This window comes from Pseudophryne corroboree, unplaced genomic scaffold (assembly GCF_028390025.1).
Source record: "Pseudophryne corroboree isolate aPseCor3 unplaced genomic scaffold, aPseCor3.hap2 scaffold_2389, whole genome shotgun sequence".
NCBI lineage: Eukaryota > Metazoa > Chordata > Amphibia > Anura > Myobatrachidae > Pseudophryne > Pseudophryne corroboree.
The window spans coordinates 35,918-56,744 of record NW_026969044.1 but is presented as its reverse complement, the minus strand read 5'-3'; the positions used below and the strand labels follow the sequence as shown (position 1 = coordinate 56,744).

The following is a 20,827-nucleotide window of genomic DNA, read 5'->3' as shown; positions in this document are numbered from 1 at the left end:
CAGTGTTTAGCTTGTAAAAAATGACCACAGAAGCTAAAATATGACATTAATTATGATAACATTGTTGTTGTTGTTGTTGTTGTTGTTTTTTAAACCTTTTTTATCACCGTGGACAGCTTATTCAAGTGCCATCTGGCATGCATGTTCCTTTGTTGCTCATCATTCATCACAAAAAATGATTTTCTTTTTAGATTCTTATGACTGTACTGATTGTATTGAATAAAATCCACATCTAGCATAACCAATCAATGCTGCAAAGTGCTCCAGTGGTGCAATTGGTCAGCGTGCGGTACTTATAAGACAGTATCTGTTGAGCAATGCCGAGGTTGGGAGTTCAAGCCTCACCTGGAGCATCTTTGTATACTGTTTTTTTTTCTTTTCTTATGTCATTAGTCATTGATTATAAACTGCTACCTTAATATTTAATATGATATTACAAAGGAGGGAAGAAATAAAGAAAAAACACAAACATGATTGTGCACTTAAGTTGTCAGCACACATCTGCATATCTTCCTTCAGTCAGCCAACAAAACAGCAATGGTAAAGATTAACATACTGTTGGTAAAGCAGTTGCATCAAATTGATTTTCTGCAATATAGCATGATAATCCATACTGACAGCTCTGGTTAGTACCAGCACATTTCTTGCTGGACTTGGTAATGCAAAGAACACAGTAAACAGCTTCACTTTTTCCTCAAAAATAAATAATTGACTATTAAAATCCTAACAGTCTTAAATAAGAACATCAGTAAGCACCACTGGCATAATGGATAAGTCACTGCCCTCCTAAGCCAGGGGGTCCAAGTCCCATATGGGGTGGAAGTCATTACAGCAAGTGTCTCATCACTAGAGTTGATATTTTATCCTTGCTTCAACTGTAAAACAGTCTTGCAGTGTTTAGCTTGTAAAAAATGACCACAGAAGCTAAAATATGACATTAATTATGATAACATTGTTGTTGTTGTTGTTGTTGTTGTTTTTTAAACCTTTTCTATCACCGTGGACAGCTTATTCAAGTGCCATCTGGCATGCATGTTCCTTTGTTGCTCATCATTCATCACCAAAAATGATTTTCTTTTTCAATTCTTATGACTGTACTGATTGTATTGAATAAAATCCACATCTAGCATAACCAATGAATGCTGCAAAGTGCTCCAGTGGCGCAATTGGTCAGCACGCGGTACTTATAAGACAGTATCTGTTGAGCAATGCCGAGGTTGTGAGTTCATGCCTCACCTGGAGTATCTTTGTCTACTGTTTTTTTTTCTTTTCTTATGTCATTAGTCATTGATTATAAACTGCTACCTTAATATTTAATATGATATTACAAAGGATGGAAGAAAGAAAGAAAAAACACAAACATGATTGTGCATTTAAGTTGACAGCACACATCTGCTTTGGTTCAAATGCACTGCATATCTTCCTTCAGTCAGCCAACAAAACAGCAATGGAAAAGATTAACATACTGTTGGTAAAGCAGTTGCATCAAATTGATTTTCTGCAATATAGCATGATAATCCATACTGACAGCTCTGGATAGTACTAGCACATTTCTTGCTGGACTTGGTAATGCAAAGAACACAGTAAACAGCTTCACTTTTTCCTCAAAAATAAATAATTGACTATTAAAAACCTAACAGTCTTAAATAAGAACATCAGTAAGCACCACTGGCATAATGGATAAGTCACTGCCCTCCTAAGCCAGGGGGTCCAAGTTTTATATGGGGTGGAAGTCATTACAGCAAGTGTCTCATCACTAGAGTTGATATTTTATCCTTGCTTCAACTGTAAAATAGTCTTGCAGTGTTTAGCTTGTAAAAAATGACCACAGAAGCTAAAATATGACATTAATTATGATAACATTGTTGTTGTTGTTGTTGTTTTTTAAACCTTTTCTATCACCGTGGACAGCTTATTCAAGTGCCATCTGGCATGCATGTTACTCTGTTGCTCATCATTCATCACCAAAAATGATTTTCTTTTTCAATTCTTATGACTGTACTGATTGTATTGAATAAAATCCACATCTAGCATAACCAATTAATGCTGCAAAGTGCTCCAGTGGCGCAATTGATCAGCGCACGGTACTTATAAGACAGTATCTGTTGAGCAATGCCGAGGTTGTGAGTTCAAGCCTCACCTGGAGCATCTTTGTATACTGTTTTTTTTCCTTTTCTTATGTCATTAGTCATTGATTATAAACTGCTACCTTAATATTTAATATGATATTACAAAGGATGGAAGAAAGAATGAAAAAACACAAACATGATTGTGCATTTAAGTTGTCAGCACACATCTGCTTTGGTTCAAATGCACTGCATATCTTCCTTTAGTCAGCCAACAAAACAGCAATGGAAAAGATTAACATACTGTTGGTAAAGCAGTTGCATCAAATTGATTTTCTGCAATATAGCATAATAATCCATACTGACAGCTCTGGATAGTACCAGCACATTTCTTGCTGGACTTGGTAATGCAAAGAACACAGTAAACAGCTTCACTTTTTTTCAAAAATAAATAATTGACTATTAAAAACCTATCAGTCTTAAATAAGGACATCAGTAAGCACCACTGGCATAATGGACAATGCACTGTTCTCCTAAGCCAGTGGTTGTGGGTTTAAGTCCCGTCTGAGTTGGAAGTCATTACAGCAAGTGTCTCATCACTAGAGTTGATATTTTATCCTTGCTTCAACTGTAAAACAGTCTTGCAGTGATTAGCTTGTAAAAAATGACCACAGAAGCTAAAATATGACATTAATTATGATAACATTGTTGTTGTTGTTGTTGTTGTTGTTGTTGTTGTTGTTTTTTAAACCTTTTTTATCACCGTGACAGCTTATTCAAGTGCCATCTGGCATGCATGTTCCTTTGTTGCTCATCATTCATCACAAAAAATGATTTTCTTTTTAGATTCTTATGACTGTACTGATTGTATTGAATAAAATCCACATCTAGCATAACCAATCAATGCTGCAAAGTGCTCCAGTGGTGCAATTGGTCAGCGTGCGGTACTTATAAGTCAGTATCTGTTGAGCAATGCTGAGGTTGGGAGTTCAAGCCTCACCTGGAGCATCTTTGTATACTGTTTTTTTTTCTTTTCTTATGTCATTAGTCATTGATTATAAACTGCTACCTTAATATTTAATATGATATTACAAAGGAGGGAAGAAAGAAAGAAAAAACACAAACATGATTGTGCACTTAAGTTGTCAGCGCACATCTGCATATCTTCCTTCAGTCAGCCAACAAAACAGCAATGGTAAAGATTAACATACTGTTGGTAAAGCAGTTGCATCAAATTGATTTTCTGCAATATAGCATGATAATCCATACTGACAGCTCTGGATAGTACCAGCACATTTCTTGCTGGACTTGGTAATGCAAAGAACACAGTAAACAGCTTCACTTTTTCCTCAAAAATAAATAATTGACTATTAAAATCCTAACAGTCTTAAATAAGAACATCAGTAAGCACCACTGGCATAATGGATAAGTCACTGCCCTCCTAAGCCAGGGGGTCCAAGTCCCATATGGGGTGGAAGTCATTACAGCAAGTGTCTCATCACTAGAGTTGATATTTTATCCTTGCTTCAACTGTAAAACAGTCTTGCAGTGTTTAGCTTGTAAAAAATGACCACAGAAGCTAAAATATGACATTAATTATGATAACATTGTTGTTGTTGTTGTTGTTGTTGTTTTTTAAACCTTTTCTATCACCGTGTACAGCTTATTCAAGTGCCATCTGGCATGCATGTTCCTTTGTTGCTCATCATTCATCACCAAAAATGATTTTCTTTTTCAATTCTTATGACTGTACTGATTGTATTGAATAAAATCCACATCTAGCATAACCAATTAATGCTGCAAAGTGCTCCAGTGGCGCAATTGGTCAGCACGCGGTACTTATAAGACAGTATCTGTTGAGCAATGCTGAGGTTGTGAGTTCATGCCTCACCTGGAGCATCTTTGTATACTGCTTTTTTTTCTTTTCTTATGTCATTAGTCATTGATTATAAACTGCTACCTTAATATTTAATATGATATTACAAAGGATGGAAGAAAGAAAGAAAAAACACAAACATGATTGTGCATTTAAGTTGACAGCACACATCTGCTTTGGTTCAAATGCACTGCATATCTTCCTTCAGTCAGCCAACAAAACAGCAATGGAAAAGATTAACATACTGTTGGTAAAGAAGTTGCATCAAATTGATTTTCTGCAATATAGCATGATAATCCATACTGACAGCTCTGGATAGTACCAGCACATTTCTTGCTGGACTTGGTAATGCAAAGAACACAGTTAACAGCTTCACTTTTTCCTCAAAAATAAATAATTGACTATTAAAAACCTAACAGTCTTAAATAAGAACATCAGTAAGCACCACTGGCATAATGGATAAGTCACTGACCTCCTAAGCCAGGGGGTCCAAGTTTTATATGGGGTGGAAGTCATTACAGCAAGTGTCTCATCACTAGAGTTGATATTTTATCCTTGCTTCAACTGTAAAATAGTCTTGCAGTGTTTAGCTTGTAAAAAATGACCACAGAAGCTAAAATATGACATTAATTATGATAACATTGTTGTTGTTGTTTTTTAAACCTTTTCTATCACCGTGGACAGCTTATTCAAGTGCCATCTGGCATGCATGTTCCTCTGTTGCTCATCATTCATCACCAAAAATGATTTTCTTTTTCAATTCTTATGACTGTACTGATTGTATTGAATAAAATCCACATCTAGCATAACCAATAAATGCTGCAAAGTGCTCCAGTGGCGCAATTTATCAGCGCACGGTACTTATAAGACAGTATCTGTTGAGCAATGCCGAGGTTGTGAGTTCAAGCCTCACCTGGAGCATCTTTGTATACTGTTTTTTTTCCTTTTCTTATGTCATTAGTCATTGATTAAAAACTGCTACCTTAATATTTAATATGATATTACAAAGGATGGAAGAAAGAATGAAAAAACACAAACATGATTGTGCATTTAAGTTGTCAGCACACATCTGCTTTGGTTCAAATGCACTGCATATCTTCCTTCAGTCAGCCAACAAAACAGCAATGGAAAAGATTAACATACTGTTGGTAAAGAAGTTGCATCAAATTGATTTTCTGCAATATAGCATGATAATCCATACTGACAGCTCTGGATAGTACCAGCACATTTCTTGCTGGACTTGGTAATGCAAAGAACACAGTAAACAGCTTCACTTTTTCCTCAAAAATAAATAATTGACTATTAAAAACCTAACAGTCTTAAAAAAGAACATCAGTAAGCACCACTGGCATAATGGATAAGTCACTGCCCTCCTAAGCCAGGGGGTCCAAGTCCCATATGGGGTGGAAGTCATTACAGCAAGTGTCTCATCACTAGAGTTGATATTTTATCCTTGCTTCAACTGTAAAACAGTCTTGCAGTGTTTAGCTTGTAAAAAAATGACCACAGAAGCTAAAATATGACATTAATTATGATAACATTGTTGTTGTTCTTGTTTTTTAAACCTTTTCTATCACCGTGGACAGCTTATTCAAGTGCCATCTGGCATGCATGTTCCTTTGTTGCTCATCATTCATCACCAAAAATGATTTTCTTTTTCAATTCTTATGACTGTACTGATTGTATTGAATAAAATCCACATCTAGCATAACCAATTAATGCTGCAAAGTGCTCCAGTGGCGCAATTGGTCAGCGCGCGGTACTAATAAGACAGTATCTGTTGAGCAATGCCGAGGTTGTGAGTTCAAGCCTCACCTGGAGCATCTTTGTATATTGTTTTTTTTCCTTTTCTTATGTCATTAGTCATTGATTATAAACTGCTACCTTAATATTTAATATGATATTACAAAGGATGGAAGAAAGAAAGAAAAAACACAAACATGATTGTGCATTTAAGTTGTCAGCACACATCTGCATATCTTCCTTCAGTCAGCCAACAAAACAGCAATGGAAAAGATTTACATACTGTTGGTAAAGCAGTTGCATGAAATTGATTTTCTGCAATATAGCATGATAATCCATACTGACAGCTCTGGATAGTACCAGCACATTTCTTGCTGGACTTGGTAATGCAAAGAACACAGTAAACAGCTTCACTTTTTTCTCAAAAAATAAATAATTGACTTTTAAAACTAACAGTCTTAAATAAGAACATCAGTAAGCACCACTGGCATAATGGGTAAGGCACTGTTCTCCTATGCCAGTGGTTGTGGGTTTAAGTCCCGTCTGAGTTGGAATTCATTACAGTAAGTGTCTCATCACTAGAGTTGATATTTTATCCTTGCTTCAACTGTAAAACAGTCTTTTAGCTTGTAAAAGTGTTTAGCTTGTAAAAAATGACCACAGAAGCTAAAATATGACATTAATTATGATAACATTGTTGTTGTTGTTGTTTTTTAAACCTTTTCTATCACCGTGGACAGCTTATTCAAGTGCCATCTTGCATGCATGTTCCTTTGTTGCTCATCATTCATCACCAAAAATGATTTTCTTTTTCAATTCTTATGACTGTACTGATTGTATTGAATAAAATCCACATCTAGCATAACCAATGAATGCTGCAAAGTGCTCCAGTGGCGCAATTGATCAGCGCACGATACTTATAAGACAGTATCTGTTGAGCAATGCCGAGGTTGTGAGTTCAAGCCTCACCTGGAGCATCTTTGTATACTGTTTTTTTTTCCTTTTCTTATGTCATTAATCATTGATTATAAACTGCTACCTTAATATTTAATATGATATTACAAAGGATGGAAGAAAGAATGAAAAAACACAAACATGATTGTGCATTTAAGTTGTCAGCACACATCTGCATATCTTCCTTCAGTCAGCCAACAAAACAGCAATGGAAAAGATTAACATACTGTTGGTAAAGCAGTTGCATCAAATTGATTTTCTGCAATATAGCATGATAATCCATACTGACAGCTCTGGATAGTACCAGCACATTTCTTGCTGGACTTGGTAATGCAAAGAACACAGTAAACAGCTTCACTTTTTTTCAAAAATAAATAATTGACTATTAAAAACGTATCAGTCTTAAATAAGGACATCAGTAAGCACCACTGGCATAATGGATAAGGCACTGTTCTCCTAAGCCAGTGGTTGTGGGTTTAAGTCCCGTCTGAGTTGGAAGTCATTACAGCAAGTGTCTCATCACTAGAGTTGATATTTTATCCTTGCTTCAACTGTAAAACAGTCTTGCAGTGTTTAGCTTGTAAAAAATGACCACAGAATCTAAAATATGACATTAATTATGATAACATTGTTGTTGTTGTTTTTTAAACCTTTTCTATCACCGTGGACAGCTTATTCAAGTGCCATCTGGCATGCATGTTCCTTTGTTGCTCATCATTCATCACCAAAAATGATTTTCTTTTTCAATTCTTATGACTGTACTGATTGTATTGAATAAAATCCACATCTAGCATAACCAATTAATGCTACAAAGTGCTCCAGTGACACAATTGGTCAGCGCGCGGTACTTATAAGACAGTATCTGTTGAGCAATGCCGAGGTTGTGAGTTCAAGCCTCACCTGGAGCATCTTTGTATACTGTTTTTTTTTCCTTTTCTTATGTCATTAGTCATTGATTATAAACTGCTACCTTAATATTAATATGATATTACAAAGGATGGAAGAAAGAAAGAGAAAACACAAACATGATTCTGCATTTAAGTTGTCAGCACACATCTGCTTTGGTTCAAATGCACTGCATATCTTCCTTCAGTCAGCCAACAAAACAGCAATGGAAAAGATTAACATACTGTTGGTAAAGCAGTTGCATCAAATTGATTTTCTGCAATATAGCATGATAATCCATACTGACAGCTCTGGATAGTACCAGCACATTTCTTGCTGGACTTGGTAATGCAAAGAACACAGTAAACAGCTTCACTTTTTCCTCAAAAATAAATAATTGACTATTAAAAACCTAACAGTCTTAAATAAGAACATCAGTAAGCACCACTGGCATAATGGATAAGTCACTGCCCTCCTAAGCCAGGGGGTCCAAGTCCTATATGGGGTGGAAGTCATTACAGCAAGTGTCTCATCACTAGAGTTGATATTTTATCCTTGCTTCAACTGTAAAACAGTCTTGCAGTGTTTAGCTTGTAAAAAAATGACCACAGAAGCTAAAATATGACATTAATTATGATAACATTGTTGTTGTTCTTGTTTTTTAAACCTTTTCTATCACCGTGGACAGCTTATTCAAGTGCCATCTGGCATGCATGTTCCTTTGTTGCTCATCATTCATCACCAAAAATGATTTTCTTTTTCAATTCTTATGACTGTACTGATTGTATTGAATAAAATCCACATCTAGCATAACCAATTAATGCTGCAAAGTGCTCCAGTGGCGCAATTGGTCAGCGCGCGGTACTAATAAGACAGTATCTGTTGAGCAATGCCGAGGTTGTGAGTTCAAGCCTCACCTGGAGCATCTTTGTATATTGTTTTTTTTCCTTTTCTTATGTCATTAGTCATTGATTATAAACTGCTACCTTAATATTTAATATGATATTACAAAGGATGGAAGAAAGAAAGAAAAAACACAAACATGATTGTGCATTTAAGTTGTCAGCACACATCTGCTTTGGTTCAAATGCACTGCATATCTTCCTTCAGTCAGCCAACAAAACAGCAATGGAAAAGATTAACATACTGTTGGTAAAGCAGTTGCATCAAATTGATTTTCTGCAATATAGCATGATAATCCATACTGACAGCTCTGGATAGTACCAGCACATTTTTTGCTGGACTTGGTAATGCAAAGAATACAGTAAACAGCTTCACTTTTTCCTCAAAAATAAATAATTGACTATTAAAAACCTAACAGTCTTAAATAAGAACATCAGTAAGCACCACTGGCATAATGGATAAGTCACTGCCCTCCTAAGCCAGGGGGTCCAAGTCCCATATGGGGTGGAAGTAATTACAGCAAGTGTCTCATCACTAGAGTTGATATGTTATCCTTGCTTCAACTGTAAAACAGTCTTGCAGTGTTTAGCTTGTAAAAAATGACCACAGAAGCTAAAATATGACATTAATTATGATAACATTGTTGTTGTTGTTTTTTAAACCTTTTCTATCACCGTGGACAGCTTATTTAAGTGCCATCTGGCATGCATGTTCCTTTGTTGCTCATCATTCATCACCAAAAATGATTTTCTTTTTCAATTCTTATGACTGTACTGATTGTATTGAATAAAATCCACATCTAGCATAACCAACTAATGCTGCAAAGTGCTCCAGTGGTGCAATTGGTCAGTGCGCGATACTAATAAGACAGTATTTGTTGAGCAATGCCGAGGTTGTGAGTTCAAGCCTCACCTGGAGCATCTTTGTATACTGTTTTTTTTCCTTTTTTTATGTCATTAGTCATTGATTATAAACTGCTACCTTAATATTTAATATGATATTACAAAGGTTGGAAGAAAGAAAGAAAAAACACAAACATGATTGTGCATTTAAGTTGTCAGCACACATCTGCTTTGGTTCAAATGCACTGCATATCTTCCTTCAGTCAGCCAACAAAACAGCAATGGAAAAGATTAACATACTGTTGGTAAAGCAGTTGCATCAAATTGATTTTCTGCAATATAGCATGATAATCCATACTGACAGCTCTGGATAGTACCAGCACATTTCTTGCTGGACTTGGTAATGCAAAGAACACAGTAAACAGCTTCACTTTTTCCTCAAAAAATAAATAATTGACTATTAAAAACCTAACAGTCTTAAATAAGAACATCAGTAAGCACCACTGGCATAATGGATAAGGCACTGTTCTCCTAAGCCAGTGGTTGTGGGTTTAAGTCCCGTCTGAGTTGGAAGTCATTACAGCAAGTGTCTCATCACTAGAGTTGATATTTTATCCTTGCTTCAACTGTAAAACAGTCTTGCAGTGTTTAGCTTGTAAAAAATGACCACAGAAGCTAAAATATGACATTAATTATGATACCATTGTTGTTGTTGTTTTTTAAACCTTTTCTATCACCGTGGACAGCTTATTCAAGTGCCATCTGGCATGCATGTTCCTTTGTTGCTCATCATTCATCACCAAAAATGATTTTCTTTTTCAATTCTTATGACTGTACTGATTGTATTGAATAAAATCCACATCTAGCATAACCAACTAATGCTGCAAAGTGCTCCAGTGGTGCAATTGGTCAGTGCGCGATACTAATAAGACAGTATTTGCTGAGCAATGCCGAGGTTGTGAGTTCAAGCCTCACGTGGAGCATCTTTGTATACTGTTTTTTTTCCTTTTTTTATGTCATTAGTCATTGATTATAAACTGCTACCTTAATATTAATATGATATTACAAAGGTTGGAAGAAAGAAAGAAAAAACACAAACATGATTGTGCATTTAAGTTGTCAGCACACATCTGCTTTGGTTCAAATGCACTGCATATCTTCCTTCAGTCAGCCAACAAAACAGCAATGGAAAAGATTAACATACTGTTGGTAAAGCAGTTGCATCAAATTGATTTTCTGCAATATAGCATGATAATCCATACTGACAGCTCTGGATAGTACCAGCACATTTCTTGCTGGACTTGGTAATGCAAAGAACACAGTAAACAGCTTCACTTTTTCCTCAAAAATAAATAATTGACTATTAAAAACCTAACAGTCTTAAATAAGAACATCAGTAAGCACCACTGGCATAATGGATAAGTCACTGCCCTCCTAAGCCAGGGGGTCCAAGTTCCATATGGGGTGGAAGTCATTACAGCAAGTGTCTCATCACTAGAGTTGATATTTTATCCTTACTTCAACTGTAAAACAGTCTTGCAGTGTTTAGCTTGTAAAAAATGACCACAGAAGCTAAAATATGACATTAATTATGATAACATTGTTGTTGTTGTTTTGTAAACCTTTTTTATCACCGTGGACAGCTTATTCAAGTGCCATCTGGCATGCATGTTCCTTTGTTGCTCATCATTCATCACCAAAAATGATTTTCTTTTTAGATTCTTATGACTGTACTGATTGTATTGAATAAAATCCACATCTAGCATAACCAATCAATGCTGCAAAGTGCTCCAGTGGTGCAATTGGTCAGCGTGCGGTACTTATAAAACAGTATCTGTTGAGCAATTCTGAGGTTGGGAGTTCAAGCCTCACCTGGAGCATCTTTGTATACTGTTTTTTTTTTCTTTTCTTATGTCGTTAGTCATTGATTGTAAACTGCTACCTTAATATTTAATATGATATTACAAAGGAGGGAAGAAAGAAAGAAAAAACACAAACATGATTGTGCATTTAAGTTGTCAGCACACATCTGCATATCTTCCTTCAGTCAGCCAACAAAACAGCAATGGAAAAGATTTACATACTGTTGGTAAAGCAGTTGCATGAAATTGATTTTCTGCAATATAGCATGATAATCCATACTGACAGCTCTGGATAGTACCAGCACATTTCTTGCTGGACTTGGTAATGCAAAGAACACAGTAAACAGCTTCACTTTTTTCTCAAAAAATAAATAATTGACTTTTAAAACTAACAGTCTTAAATAAGAACATCAGTAAGCACCACTGGCATAATGGGTAAGGCACTGTTCTCCTAAGCCAGTGGTTGTGGGTTTAAGTCCCGTCTGAGTTGGAAGTCATTACAGTAAGTGTCTCATCACTAGAGTTGATATTTTATCCTTGCTTCAACTGTAAAACAGTCTTGCAGTGTTTAGCTTGTAAAAAATGACCACAGAAGCTAAAATATGACATTAATTATGATAACATTGTTGTTGTTGTTTTTTAAACCTTTTCTATCACCGTGGACAGCTTATTCAAGTGCCATCTGGCATGCATGTTCCTTTGTTGCTCATCATTCATCACCAAAAATGATTTTCTTTTTCAATTCTTATGACTGTACTGATTGTATTGAATAAAATCCACATCTAGCATAACCAATCAATGCTGCAAAGTGCTCCAGTGGCGCAATTGATCAGCGCACGATACTTATAACACAGTATCTGTTGAGCAATGCCGAGGTTGTGAGTTCAAGCCTCACCTGGAGCATCTTTGTATACTGTTTTTTTTTCCTTTTCTTATGTCATTAATCATTGATTATAAACTGCTACCTTAATATTTAATATGATATTACAAAGGATGGAAGAAAGAATGAAAAAACACAAACATGATTGTGCATTTAAGTTGTCAGCACAAATCTGCATATCTTCCTTCAGTCAGCCAACAAAACAGCAATGGAAAAGATTAACATACTGTTGGTAAAGCAGTTGCATCAAATTGATTTTCTGCAATATAGCATGATAATCCATACTGACAGCTCTGGATAGTACCAGCACATTTCTTGCTGGACTTGGTAATGCAAAGAACACAGTAAACAGCTTCACTTTTTTTCAAAAATAAATAATTGACTATTAAAAACGTATCAGTCTTAAATAAGGACATCAGTAAGCACCACTGGCATAATGGATAAGGCACTGTTCTCCTAAGCCAGTGGTTGTGGGTTTAAGTCCCGTCTGAGTTGGAAGTCATTACAGCAAGTGTCTCATCACTAGAGTTGATATTTTATCCTTGCTTCAACTGTAAAACAGTCTTGCAGTGTTTAGCTTGTAAAAAATGACCACAGAATCTAAAATATGACATTAATTATGATAACATTGTTGTTGTTGTTTTTTAAACCTTTTCTATCACCGTGGACAGCTTATTCAAGTGCCATCTGGCATGCATGTTCCTTTGTTGCTCATCATTCATCACCAAAAATGATTTTCTTTTTCAATTCTTATGACTGTACTGATTGTATTGAATAAAATCCACATCTAGCATAACCAATTAATGCTACAAAGTGCTCCAGTGACACAATTGGTCAGCGTGCGGTACTTATAAGACAGTATCTGTTGAGCAATGCCGAGGTTGTGAGTTCAAGCCTCACCTGGAGCATCTTTGTATACAGTTTTTTTTCCTTTTCTTATGTCATTAGTCATTGATTATAAACTGCTACCTTAATATTAATATGATATTACAAAGGATGGAAGAAAGAAAGAGAAAACACAAACATGATTCTGCATTTAAGTTGTCAGCACACATCTGCTTTGGTTCAAATGCACTGCATATCTTCCTTCAGTCAGCCAACAAAACAGCAATGGAAAAGATTAACATACTGTTGGTAAAGCAGTTGCATCAAATTGATTTTCTGCAATATAGCATGATAATCCATACTGACAGCTCTGGATAGTACCAGCACATTTCTTGCTGGACTTGGTAATGCAAAGAACACAGTAAACAGCTTCACTTTTTCCTCAAAAATAAATAATTGACTATTAAAAACCTAACAGTCTTAAATAAGAACATCAGTAAGCACCACTGGCATAATGGATAAGTCACTGCCCTCCTAAGCCAGGGGGTCCAAGTCCTATATGGGGTGGAAGTCATTACAGCAAGTATCTCATCACTAGAGTTGATATTTTATCCTTGCTTCAACTGTAAAACAGTCTTGCAGTGTTTAGCTTGTAAAAAATGACCACAGAAGCTAAAATATGACATTAATTATGATAACATTGTTGTTGTTGTTGTTGTTTTTTAAACCTTTTATATCACCGTGGACAGCTTATTCAAGTGCCATCTGGCATGCATGTTCCTTTGTTGCTCATCATTCATCACCAAAAATGATTTTCTTTTTCAATTCTTATGACTGTACTGATTGTATTGAATAAAATCCACATCTAGCATAACCAATTAATGCTGCAAAGTGCTCCAGTGGCGCAATTGGTCAGCGCGCGGTACTTATAAGACAGTATCTGTTGAGCAATGCCGAGGTTGTGAGTTCAAGCCTCACCTGGAGCAGCTTTGTATAATGATTTTTTTCTTTTTTTTTATGTCATTAGTCATTGATTATAAACTGCTACCTTAATATTTAATATGATATTACAAAGGATGGAAGAAAGAAAGAAAAAACACAAACATGATTGTGCATTTAATTTGTCAGCACACATATGCTTTGGTTCAAATGCACTGCATATCTTCCTTCAGTCAGCCAACAAAACAGCAATGGAAAAGATTAACATACTGTTGGTAAAGCAGTTGCATCAAATTGATTTTCTGCAATATACTGTAGCATGATAATCCATACTGACAGCTCTGGATAGTACCAGCTTATTTCTTGCTGGACTTGGTAATGCAAAGAACACAGTAAACAGCTTCACTGTTTCCTCAAAAATAAATAATTGACTATTAAAAACCTAACAGTCTTAAATAAGAACATCAGTAAGCACCACTGGCATAATGGATAAGTCCCTGCCCTCCTAAGCCAGGGGGTCCAAGTCCTATATGGGGTGGAAGTCATTACAGCAAGTGTCTCATCACTAGAGTTGATATTTTATCCTTGCTTCAACTGTAAAACAGTCTTGCAGTGTTTAGCTTGTAAAAAATGACCACAGAAGCTAAAATATGACATTAATTATGATAACATTGTTGTTGTTGTTGTTGTTTTTTAAACCTTTTCTATCACAGTGGACAGCTTATTCAAGTGCCATCTGGCATGCATGTTCCTTTGTTGCTCATCATTCATCACCAAAAATGATTTTCTTTTTCAATTCTTATGACTGTACTGATTGTATTGAATAAAATCCATATCTAGCATAACCAATTAAGGCTGCAAAGTGCTCCAGTGGCGCAATTGGTCAGCGCACGGTACTTATAAGACAGTATCTGTTGAGCAATGCCGAGGTTGTGAGTTCAAGCCTCACCTGGAGCAGCTTTGTATAATGTTTTTTTTTCCTTTTTTTATGTCATTAGTCATTGATTATAAACTGCTACCTTAATATTTAATATGATATTACAAAGGATGGAAGAAAGAAAGAAAAAACACAAACATGATTGTGCATTTAAGTTGTCAGCACACATATGCTTTGGTTCAAATGCACTGCATATCTTCCTTCAGTCAGCCAACAAAACAGCAATGGAAAAGATTAACATACTGTTGGTAAAGCAGTTGCATCAAATTGATTTTCTGCAATATAGCATGATAATCCATACTGACAGCTCTGGATAGTACCAGCACATTTCTTGCTGGACTTGGTAATGCAAAGAACACAGTAAACAGCTTCACTTTTTCCTCAAAAATAAATAATTGACTATTAAAAACCTAACAGTCTTAAATAAGAACATCAGTAAGCACCACTGGCATAATGGATAAGTCACCGCCCTCCTAAGCCAGGGGGTCCAAGTCCCATATGGGGTGGAAGTCATTACAGCAAGTGTCTCATCACTAGAGTTGATATTTTATCCTTGCTTCAACTGTAAAACAGTCTTGCAGTGTTTAGCTTGTAAAAAATGACCACAGAAGCTAAAATATGACATTAATTATGATAACATTGTTGTTGTTGTTTTTTAAACCTTTTCTATCACCGTAGACAGCTTATTCAAGTGCCATCTGGCATGCATGTTCCTTTGTTGCTTATCATTCATCACCAAAAATGATTTTCTTTTTCAATTCTTATGACTGTACTGATTGTATTGAATAAAATCCACATCTAGCATAACCAATGAATGCTGCAAAGTGCTCCAGTGGCGCAATTGGTCAGCGCGCGGTACTAATAAGACAGTATCAGTTGAGCAATGCCGAGGTTGTGAGTCCAGGCCTTACCTGGAGCATTTTTGTATACTGTTTTTTTTTCCTTTTCTTATGTCATTAGTCATTGATTATAAACTGCTACCTTAATATTTAATATGATATTACAAAGGATGGAAGAAAGAAAGAAAAAACACAAACATGATTGTGCATTTAAGTTGTCAGCACACATCTGCTTTGGTTCAAATGCACTGCATATCTTCCTTCAGTCAGCCAACAAAACAGCAATGGAAAATATTAACATACTGTTGGTAAAGCAGTTGCATCAAATTGATTTTCTGCAATATAGCATGATAATCCATACTGACAGCTCTGGATAGTACCAGCACATTCCTTGCTGGACTTGGTAATGCAAAGTACACAGTAAACAGCTTCACTTTTATTCAAAAATAAATAATTGACTATTAAAAACCTATCAGTCTTAAATAAGGACATCAGTAAGCACCACTGGCATAATGGATAAGGCACTGTTCTCCTAAGCCAGTGGTTGTGGGTTTAAGTCCCATCTGAGTTGGAAGTCATTACAGCAGTGTCTCATCACTAGAGTTGATATTTTATCCTTGCTTCAACTGTAAAACAGTCTTGCAGTGTTTAGCTTGTAAAAAATGACCGCAGAAGCTAAAATATTACATTAATTATGATAACATTGTTGTTGTTGTTTTTTAAACCTTTTCTATCACCGTGGACAGCTTATTCAAGTGCCATCTGGCATGCATGTTCCTTTGTTGCTCATCATTCATCACCAAAAATGATTTTCTTTTTCAATTCTTATGACTGTACTGATTGTATTGAATAAAATCCACATCTAGCATAACCAATTAGTGCTGCAAAGTGCTCCAGTGGCGCAATTGGTCAGCACGTGGTACTTATAAGACAGTATCTGTTGAGCAATGCCGAGGTTGTGAGTTCAAGCCTCACCTGGAGCATCTTTGTATACTGTTTTTTTTTCCTTTTCTTATGTCATTAGTCATTGATTATAAACTGCTACCTTAATATTTAATATGATATTACAAAGGATGGAAGAAGTAAAGAAAAAACACAAACATGATTGTGCATTTAAGTTGTCAGCACACATCTGCTTTGGTTCAAATGCACTGCATATCTTCCTTCAGTCAGCCAACAAAACAGCAATGGAAAAGATTAACATACTGTTGGTAAAGCAGTTGCATCAAATTGATTTTCTGCAATATAGCATGATAATCCATACTGACAGCTCTGGATAGTACCAGCACATTTCTTGCTGGACTTGGTAATGCAAAGAACACAGTAAACAGCTTCACTTTTTCCTCAAAAATAAATAATTGACTATTAAAAACCTAACAGTCTTAAATAAGAACATCAGTAAGCACCACTGGCATAATGGGTAAGGCACTTTTCTCCTAAGCCAGTGGTTGTGGGTTTAAGTCCCGTCTGAGTTGGAAGTCATTACAGCAAGTGTCTCATCACTAGAGTTGATATTTTATCCTTGCTTCAACTGTAAAACAGTCTTGCAGTGTTTAGCTTGTAAAAAATGACCACAGAAGCTAAAATATTACATTAATTATGATAACATTGTTGTTGTTGTTTTTTAAACCTTTTCTATCACAGTGGACAGCTTATTCAAGTGCCATCTGGCATGCATGTTCCTTTGTTGCTCTTCATTCATCACCAAAAATGATTTTCTTTTTCAATTCTTATGACTGTACTGATTGTATTGAATAAAATCCACATCTAGCATAACCAATTAATGCTGCAAAGTGCTCCAGTGGCGCAATTGGTCAGCGCACGGTACTTATAAGACAGTATCTGTTCAGCAATGCTGAGGTTGTGAGTTCAAGCCTCACCTGGAGCATCTTTGTATACTGTTTTTTTTCCTTTTCTTGTGTCATTAGTCATTGATTATAAACTGCTACCTTAATATTTAATATGATATTACAAAGGATGGAAGAAAGAATGAAAAAACACAAACATGATTGTGCATTTAAGTTGTCAGCACACATCTGCTTTGGTTCAAATGCACTGCATATCTTCCTTCAGTCAGCCAATAAATCAGCAATGGAAAAGATTAACATACTGTTGGTAAAGCAGTTGAATCAAATTGATTTTCTGCAATATAGCATGATAATCCATACTGACAGCTCTGGATAGTACCAGCACATTTCTTGCTGGACTTGGTAATGCAAAGAACACAGTAAACAGCTTCCCTTTTTCCTCAAAAATAAATAATTGACTATTAAAAACCTAACAGTCTTAAATAAGAACATCAGTAAGCACCACTGGCATAATGGATAAGTCACTGCCCTCCTAAGCCAGGGGGTCCAAGTCCTATATTGGGTGGAAGTCATTACAGCAAGTGTCTCATCACTAGAGTTGATATTTTATCCTTGCTTCAACTGTAAAACAGTCTTGCAGTGTTTAGCTTGTAAAAAATGACCACAGAAGCTAAAATATGACATTAATTATGATAACATTGTTGTTGTTGTTGTTGTTTTTTAAACCTTTTCTATCACAGTGGACAGCTTATTCAAGTGCCATCTGGCATGCATGTTCCTTTGTTGCTCATCATTCATCACCAAAAATGATATTTTTTTTCAATTCTTATGACTGTACTGATTGTATTGAATAAAATCCACATCTAGCATAACCAATTAATGCTGCAAAGTGCTCCAGTGGCGCAATTGGTCAGCGCGCGGTACTTATAAGACAGTATTTGTTGAGCAATGCCGAGGTTGTGAGTTCAAGCCTCACGTGGAGCACTTTGTATAATGTTTTTTTTTTCCTTTTTTTTATGTCATTAGTCATTGATTATAAACTGCTACCTTAATATTTAATATGATATTACAAAGGATGGAAGAAAGAAAGAAAAAACACAAACATGAGTGTGCATTTAAGTTGTCAGCACACATATGCTTTGGTTCAAATGCACTGCATATCTTCCTTCAGTCAGCCAACAAAACAGCAATGGAAAAGATTAACATACTGTTGGTAAAGCAGTTGCATCAAATTGATTTTCTGCAATATACTGTAGCATGATAATCCATACTGACAGCTCTGGATAGTACCAGCACATTTCTTGCTGGACTTGGTAATGCAAAGAACACAGTAAACAGCTTCACTGTTTCCTCAAAAATAAATAATTGACTATTAAAAACCTAACAGTCTTAAATAAGAACATCAGTAAGCACCACTGGCATAATGGATAAGTCCCTGCCCTCCTAAGCCAGGGGGTCCAAGTCCTATATGGGGTGGAAGTCATTACAGCAAGTGTCTCATCACTAGAGTTGATATTTTATCCTTGCTTCAACTGTAAAACAGTCTTGCAGTGTTTAGCTTGTAAAAAATGACCACAGAAGCTAAAATATGACATTAATTATGATAACATTGTTGTTGTTGTTGTTTTTTAAACCTTTTCTATCACAGTGGACAGCTTATTCAAGTGCCATTTGGCATGCATGTTCCTTTGTTGCTCATCATTCATCACCAAAAATTATTTTATTTTTCAATTCTTATGACTGTACTGATTGTATTGAATAAAATCCACATCTAGCATAACCAATTAATGCTGCAAAGTGCTCCAGTGGCGCAATTGGTCAGCGCACGGTACTTATAAGACAGTATCTGTTGAGCAATGCCGAGGTTTTGAGTTCAAGCCTCACCTGGAACATCTTTGTATACTGTTTTTTTCCCTTGTCATTAGTCATTGATTATAAACTGCTACCTTAATATTTAATATGATATTACAAAGGATGGAAGAAAGAAAGAAAAAACACAAACATGATTGTGCATTTAAGTTGTCAGCACACATATGCTTTGGTTCAAATGCACTGCATATCTTCCTTCAGTCAGCCAACAAAACAGCAATGGAAAAGATTAACATACTGTTGGTAAAGCAGTTGCATCAAATTGATTTTCTGCAATATAGCATGATAATCCATACTGACAGCTCTGGATAGTACCAGCACATTTCTTGCTGGACTTGGTAATGCAAAGAACACAGTAAACAGCTTCACTTTTTTTCAAAAATAAATAATTGACTATTAAAAACGTATCAGTCTTAAATAAGGACATCAGTAAGCACCACTGGCATAATGGATAAGGCACTGTTCTCCTAAGCCAGTGGTTGTGGGTTTAAGTCCCGTCTGAGTTGGAAGTCATTACAGCAAGTGTCTCATCACTAGAGTTGATATTTTATCCTTGCTTCAACTGTAAAACAGTCTTGCAGTGTTTAGCTTGTAAAAAATGACCACAGAATCTAAAATATGACATTAATTATGATAACATTGTTGTTGTTGTTTTTTAAACCTTTTCTATCACCGTGGACAGCTTATTCAAGTGCCATCTGGCATGCATGTTCCTTTGTTGCTCATCATTCATCACCAAAAATGATTTTCTTTTTCAATTCTTATGACTGTACTGATTGTATTGAATAAAATCCACATCTAGCATAACCAATTAATGCTACAAAGTGCTCCAGTGACACAATTGGTCAGCGCGCGGTACTTATAAGACAGTATCTGTTGAGCAATGCCGAGGTTGTGAGTTCAAGCCTCACCTGGAGCATCTTTGTATACTGTTTTTTTTTCCTTTTCTTATGTCATTAGTCATTGATTATAAACTGCTACCTTAATATTAATATGATATTACAAAGGATGGAAGAAAGAAAGAGAAAACACAAACATGATTCTGCATTTAAGTTGTCAGCACACATCTGCTTTGGTTCAAATGCACTGCATATCTTCCTTCAGTCAGCCAACAAAACAGCAATGGAAAAGATTAACATACTGTTGGTAAAGCAGTTGCATCAAATTGATTTTCTGCAATATAGCATGATAATCCATACTGACAGCTCTGGATAGTACCAGCACATTTTTTGCTGGACTTGGTAATGCAAAGAATACAGTAAACAGCTTCACTTTTTCCTCAAAAATAAATAATTGACTATTAAAAACCTAACAGTCTTAAATAAGAACATCAGTAAGCACCACTGGCATAATGGATAAGTCACTGCCCTCCTAAGCCAGGGGGTCCAAGTCCCATATGGGGTGGAAGTAATTACAGCAAGTGTCTCATCACTAGAGTTGATATGTTATCCTTGCTTCAACTGTAAAACAGTCTTGCAGTGTTTAGCTTGTAAAAAATGACCACAGAAGCTAAAATATGACATTAATTATGATAACATTGTTGTTGTTGTTTTTTAAACCTTTTCTATCACCGTGGACAGCTTATTTAAGTGCCATCTG

General features: G+C 35.8%; 8 non-coding genes across 8 annotated transcripts; all 8 read left to right on the top strand.

Annotated features, from left to right (window-relative positions):
- Positions 1-2,055: 2,055 nt before the first annotated feature.
- On the top strand, positions 2,056-2,148 carry TRNAI-UAU (transfer RNA isoleucine (anticodon UAU)). The gene is given in 2 exon segments: positions 2,056-2,093; positions 2,113-2,148. It is a non-coding gene; the product is annotated as a tRNA-Ile (tRNA).
- A 3,524-nt stretch (positions 2,149-5,672) lies between these two features.
- Positions 5,673-5,765, top strand: TRNAI-AAU (transfer RNA isoleucine (anticodon AAU)). The gene is given in 2 exon segments: positions 5,673-5,710; positions 5,730-5,765. It is a non-coding gene; the product is annotated as a tRNA-Ile (tRNA).
- Positions 5,766-8,356: 2,591 nt separating this feature from the next.
- Positions 8,357-8,449, top strand: TRNAI-AAU (transfer RNA isoleucine (anticodon AAU)). Its single transcript is given in 2 exon segments — positions 8,357-8,394; positions 8,414-8,449. It is a non-coding gene; the product is annotated as a tRNA-Ile (tRNA).
- A 5,280-nt stretch (positions 8,450-13,729) lies between these two features.
- Positions 13,730-13,822, top strand: TRNAI-UAU (transfer RNA isoleucine (anticodon UAU)). Its single transcript is given in 2 exon segments — positions 13,730-13,767; positions 13,787-13,822. It is a non-coding gene; the product is annotated as a tRNA-Ile (tRNA).
- An 817-nt stretch (positions 13,823-14,639) lies between these two features.
- Positions 14,640-14,732, top strand: TRNAI-UAU (transfer RNA isoleucine (anticodon UAU)). Its single transcript is given in 2 exon segments — positions 14,640-14,677; positions 14,697-14,732. It is a non-coding gene; the product is annotated as a tRNA-Ile (tRNA).
- Positions 14,733-16,441: 1,709 nt separating this feature from the next.
- Positions 16,442-16,534, top strand: TRNAI-UAU (transfer RNA isoleucine (anticodon UAU)). Its single transcript is given in 2 exon segments — positions 16,442-16,479; positions 16,499-16,534. It is a non-coding gene; the product is annotated as a tRNA-Ile (tRNA).
- Positions 16,535-17,346: 812 nt separating this feature from the next.
- Positions 17,347-17,439, top strand: TRNAI-UAU (transfer RNA isoleucine (anticodon UAU)). The gene is given in 2 exon segments: positions 17,347-17,384; positions 17,404-17,439. It is a non-coding gene; the product is annotated as a tRNA-Ile (tRNA).
- An 811-nt stretch (positions 17,440-18,250) lies between these two features.
- On the top strand, positions 18,251-18,343 carry TRNAI-UAU (transfer RNA isoleucine (anticodon UAU)). Its single transcript is given in 2 exon segments — positions 18,251-18,288; positions 18,308-18,343. It is a non-coding gene; the product is annotated as a tRNA-Ile (tRNA).
- Positions 18,344-20,827: the final 2,484 nt, after the last annotated feature.